Source organism: Rhodnius prolixus, unplaced genomic scaffold (genome assembly GCF_049639745.1).
Source record: "Rhodnius prolixus isolate KJV_2025 unplaced genomic scaffold, Rpr scaffold_1, whole genome shotgun sequence".
Classification (NCBI taxonomy): Eukaryota; Metazoa; Arthropoda; class Insecta; order Hemiptera; family Reduviidae; genus Rhodnius; species Rhodnius prolixus.
In genome coordinates, this window is record NW_027411581.1 from 39,964,639 (window position 1) to 39,970,417 (window position 5,779).

General features: G+C 32.8%; 1 long non-coding RNA gene across 1 annotated transcript; it reads right to left on the reverse strand.

Moving 5' to 3' along the window:
• Window positions 1–3,206: 3,206 nt before the first annotated feature.
• LOC141451457 (uncharacterized) lies at window positions 3,207–5,258 on the reverse strand. Its single transcript, XR_012456825.1, has 3 exons — window positions 4,733–5,258; window positions 4,429–4,622; window positions 3,207–3,446 (listed from the first exon to the last, which is right to left on the reverse strand). It is a non-coding gene; the product is annotated as an uncharacterized lncRNA (long non-coding RNA).
• Window positions 5,259–5,779: the final 521 nt, after the last annotated feature.

A 5,779-nucleotide genomic window follows, 5' to 3' on the forward strand; every position in this document is an offset into this window, starting at 1 on the left:
TTACCTTTACAAATAATAACGTCAAGTACTTGTAGTCTGTTGACAGTGAATACTGTACTCGTTGTAGTTACCGAGTATATTTGTCCAAGAAGATAATTTCTGTTTCATGCCAGTTCCTGAAGTATTTCTTGGGATATTGATAATAATCTTATTTGCCTTCTACTACTTAATTTTGCCTATGTTTCGGCCTACATTGGGCGCCTTCAAAAGCTTTTTTGTAAAGCCTCGTTATTTCTTTGTGTCCTTTTATATCTAAAGCATTAAATTTCTTATTAAGTTAAAGTAGTATTTTAGTCTAATGAAGTTTTGTCTCATCCATCCGGATCTTTAATTTTCATTTCGCGGTTACTGTGCCAGTCGATTCTGCGCTTGAATTACTGAAACGACATGCTTCCCTGGTTAGATCGTAAATGATCTGAGAATGTAATCTACTCCGAATACCAGCCTTATCTAGTCAGTTTATTTATACCATTTTTCTTCCATTCAGTATTTCAAAAACTCAGTAAGATTATTGTTATACAAAAATTATAGATATAAAAAAGTTTGTATACCCACATTGCTGGATAATACCTTTTATTTTATCTTTCGTCCCACGCATTTTATTGTGCCCCTGACCAAGTATCAGACTTTCATTTATCAACAGAGGTATATTGTTCAGTTTGTAAGTAAAGTAGTAAAGTAAAAGTAATTGCCAATTTTTTTCAGACGGGCTTTACGCCCAACTACCAATTAGGTGTCGAGGACGGAGGTGACTAGCAAACATACTTTACTATAAATTTCTTTTATTAACCATTAAATAAAATCCAAGACCTAGACCGAGAGTCGAACCCACTAACCAGCAATACATCTTAGCATTGCGGGTCTAGCCTGTAACCGCTCGGCTACGGTGGCGCCTAAATTGTTCAGTTTGATGTAGAGAATTAAACTATCTTTCCGTTTCAGACGTGTAATATCTGCTAAATCATTCCGGAAGCTTTTGGAAATATCCCAACTCTTGGGAAGATAGAAATAAAGATATACTTTACAAAAGCTCTTAATTGAAATCGGATTCTCTCTTAATTTTGACAATATCGCGCCTGTACTGATTAGCACTGAGCCGCGCATGTACACAGCTGGTTTAGCCAGTAACAATGATGCAAGCTTTGCTTTATAAAATGCAATCTTACTTATAAAGTGCATCTTTACTTCCTTACGGTACCTCGGAATGAACAGTTTCGCTGTACCATCCATCGTGAGGTGTCCTAAATTAATTAAAACTTCTTTTTTAGTTGAAATAGGTAGGCCTTATAAGAAGATTATCTTTTCAGTTACCTTTAATTACCTAAATAAGTTTAATTTTTATAAGTTCAGGTCCTGCTTATCAAATGAAGCAAGAAGCTACAAATCCTCAAGGATGTATTAATTATTTCTTATCCACGTAGTAGCGTACACAATAACTATTGTTTACATCTCATTGTAATTTCTAATAATATTAATTAATCCCTTGCGGCTATTCGACCAGTTATTGACCAAAGTTAGTTACTAATCACTTGAGGGTAAATTGTCAGTGTTGTTACCAAGTTCTGAAGTTTGACTCGCCTTAAGTGTACTTCTCCCTTCGTGCACAACCCAATAGGCAACTTTTGTATCAATTTGAATACAATTAATAAGTTGATTTATCCTACTAATGATATGCCTTTTTTATTTGTTTGTTTGTAAGCATTTCTTTTTTACGAAATCATTATTTATTTGTGCTTGCTATAATTTAGGGTAGCTATCAATGTACTACCGATGAATTGTCATTTCTAAAATTGTGATCAAGTACTTCATTTTATTGACACTGAAAGGAAGCAAAAAGTGCACTTACTTCTTTAAAGGACATCTAATGATTTTTTTTTTTAAATAAATTCTGGAAAAAATTGTGAAAATTTTTAAAACGAGGCTAAAATCATCAAACTTTTGCTTTGATTTCATATTTTTATAAACTTTTTTTTTCTGTGAACTTTCTATCGGCAATTACTTGTAGATATGAAGGGGAACTTAGATGAAAAGATGACTGAACCACATACAGGGCAATATTTGCTATCTTTACAACCACAAAATAAAGATAAATCGGAAGGTCGCATGTATGTTAAGGTTGGTTGGATAAGGGACATGGAGTAGATAGAGCGTAGGTGGTGCTTGTACGATCCCTACGGCTCAGACCGGAACAGCTAACTGCACGAGGAAGTCGCCTGCTATCTATACTTCTTGTCTGATTTACAAGAATGTCATACGGCAGGCAAACACAAGTTCAAGAACTGTCGATTCAAGAAGATGAGGGTAGCAAAGACACCTAAATCATCTCACACAACAAACATCACCTTCTCTCACTCTCTGCACTACATTGTTTTCTTTCTTACAATATTTTTTATACGTATATACATTTTTTTATCTCCCTTTACTGCAGTCAAACTCAAGTAATAAATCTACCCTTTGAAAATACTAAATCTCTTTTTAAGGTGTAAAAGATACATATCGTTAGAAATGGTTATTTTTTTTTTAGTTTGTTAAATGAAATAAAACTTTACTTCTTTTGATGAAGTCACGTTTTGTGTGAAGAAATTTTTTTGAACATGATTTTGAAGGTGAACCTTATCAAAATATTTATGACATGTTTAAAACAAGCAATATATTCGTACCTAATCTCTGGGAAACTATATTTGTGTTTTTTTTATCAAAACAAAACTGTAATTTTGTATTTATGTATTTTAATTAAGACAATTTAGTATCTGAATCTGGGCTCTGTTGTCCTCTGGTCCAGAATCGTTCATCAGAGTCAGTCCTGTCCATCCTGAGCTGAAGAGTTTCCCGAGTTTAGAGAACACTAAAATGGCATATCTTGACTCGGACGGACCATTATGCAATGCAGCGCGGTACGGCTAGCTAAACCTTTGCTTTTTTATACTTTTGGCTACAGATTTACATAGTTTTTTTTTTTGTATAATTTGCAAGATGCTGTAAGAAAGTAATTTGAGATAATGTTAAAATGGCACATAGTCAAGAGAGGACTAGCTTTGGAAAGAGCGAAACGCAGCTAAATGTGGCTGAGTTTAGAATATGAAAGACTACCTCTATGACTACTTCTATTTATTGGTGTTTCCTGTTAACTTAGGGCAGCTCCTAAAGAAGCGCATAGTCTTTATTTTCTTGAATTTTCTAAATACTAAAATAAGAATGACTTAGGAACGTCAAAATTGATTTATATTTTATCAGAACTCACATTCTCATTCCAATCCTCTTGTCCGCCATTTATCAATTCATCTCCTTCCAGATCATTCAAATTGCCAGTCGCCTCGCGATTTTCTCTCTGCTTGAGAAAGAAGGCAATCCTGGAGATGCTTAAGAAGTGTTCTTCAGGGTAACTTCTTCCCTCAGATAGTGAGTGTTAATAATTGTTACTAATAGTGCCTCTAACGCTGGTGTAACTTAACAAATAAATTGGGAAAAAATAAACTCTTTTTAAGATAAATTGGGTCAAATTAGATTGCAAAGGAACGAAATTTAAATTTATAGTCTATTTTTTTTTTTTTTTTTTTTTTTTTTTTTTTTTTTTTTTTTTTTTTTTTTTTGGCGCATCAACAGCTGAGGTCATTAGCGCCCGGAGCTTTTTCCAGTGCACTGCCGGCCTCCGGACAGTGTTCTCTCGTTACAGACAACACTGTCCATCACCGGACAGTGAGCTGTAAGAAGCTCCTAGGAAGAGAAAATCTAAGGGTCAGCTGCTGGATTCGAACCCGGGACCTCCGCGTGGGAGTCCAGTATGCTAACCTCATAGCTAATCCCTTCCCTTTTTATAGTCTATTATAATAGAAAATTGCAAAAAAAAAAAAAAAAAAAAAAAAAAAAAAAAAAAAAAAAAAAAAAAAAAAAATTATGCAAAGATAATACATTACAGTGGGTGAAGAAAAAAAAAAAAAATCGATTACCAACTTAATCTAAAAATAGACTGCTTGAAATATCCCTTAGAGAAGAATAAAGAGAAATATTTATCCAAGGATTACTATTAATCCCTAGAATATTTATTATCCCTAGTAGATTTCCCTAAAAATAAGCTTTTATTGAGACCCTAGGGTATACAATTATGCGGCCTAAGGCGATAATGCAAATTATTGCTGCGTTATTAGAATTTACAGTTCATTTTAATTTAAAATCCTCAATTGTGCTGCGCTTTACGAGAACTTTTGAAAAATATACCATTTTCGGTAAAGTGCTTTCACCACAAATATATGTAGTTTTCAGATACACCGAATCTGAAAAATGTTTTGTATACAGTGTTGTCAAGGTACCCACGAAGGAAGAAGCGTCCCTAAATTTATTACTTTTCTAGAAAGAAGGTCCTGCTTCTGTACAAGGTTCACAATCAATAAAAAGACTGAAATTCGGCTAGATTAACATATTTATACATACAATTTTGTTTTGTCCCTCCTCGGTGAAGATGAGGCTGCCCTGTGACGCTACGCCTTTAATTTATTTACAATTCCACAGAATGTTAATAAACTTCAAGAATCTTGATTGCGAGATCCAAGTTTTCTTCAGATATTTGCCAGCGATAGGTGTTCTAACTTGCGTCTTTACATAAATTTCTATTTCCGACTGAAATACTGCGAACAAAATCACTCAACTAAAATTATTAATTTATTGAAAAGATTAATTAAACATATTTTGAGATTTATTTGAAAATAACCCCAAATATTTTCTTTAAACTACTCACACACACATACTAATGTTTATCCATAACATTTATTTAATACATTTTCCAAGGAAACTATGATTAAGGCCACTCATTAGAGATTTGGATTTGGTAGGCTTCTCTCAAAAGTACAATTTCATTATAATGCTTGGTCCTGTGCCTTATAAATCACAAAAAAGGGCTAAATGTGTGGCTAAATTTCCCAGTTTAAAGAAAAATTATTAACCAGAAGTACAACGTCACTGAATGGATATTTTCACTTTTCTGAGGGTTTTCCAAAAAAAGTCTCTTTCGATTGCTTCTTAAACTTGTAATTAATACTTTTACGAAGATGTAGATCAATAATAACTATTTGTATAATGTTTCAAGTGAAATTAATTTAGAACAATCTGATTGGGAGCAGAAGGGAGAAGGTTTCCACTGAGTTTCATTTCAGTGAAATGTGCAGCTTAATGAATTAAATAATGGTGGTAATAATTGCACATGCTAGGGTAATCATGTTAGTGAAATTCGGAGTAAAAAATAAATAAATAAACCGAAACTTTTATTGTATCTATTTTATATTTATAATACATGTTTACTTAAACATATGGTATTCATATTCTACATTTGGTACACATATGTAATTGGGTCCTTATCCGTTAAACAAATAATTAAATGTAAGTCACACTTACATCAGTAAGAAGCTCAACTTTAATTTTCTTTTACAGAAACAATTATGCTATAAAAGTTATAAATTTCATCACGTAGTAACAAGAATTTGTAGGTAACCTTCACTTTGATTTTACTAGGCTGGCCACCCGTTAGCTATTTTATCTCAAAATGAATCTTCAGAACGATTAAATTAGATGAGTTAATAATCTGCGTATTCGTGGAGAATCAAAGATAAAATACGAAGATATCTAAAACGATCTCAAATAAGTGATTAATTTGATGCTGTGCTAATCTATTGCTAATTCATGTTACAAACACTCTCAAGACATCCTCTTATTGCAGTCTGCTGAAAATATTGAAACTGAAAATATTTTAACTGAAAAATAGCTGACAATATTGTTTATGCATATTCAG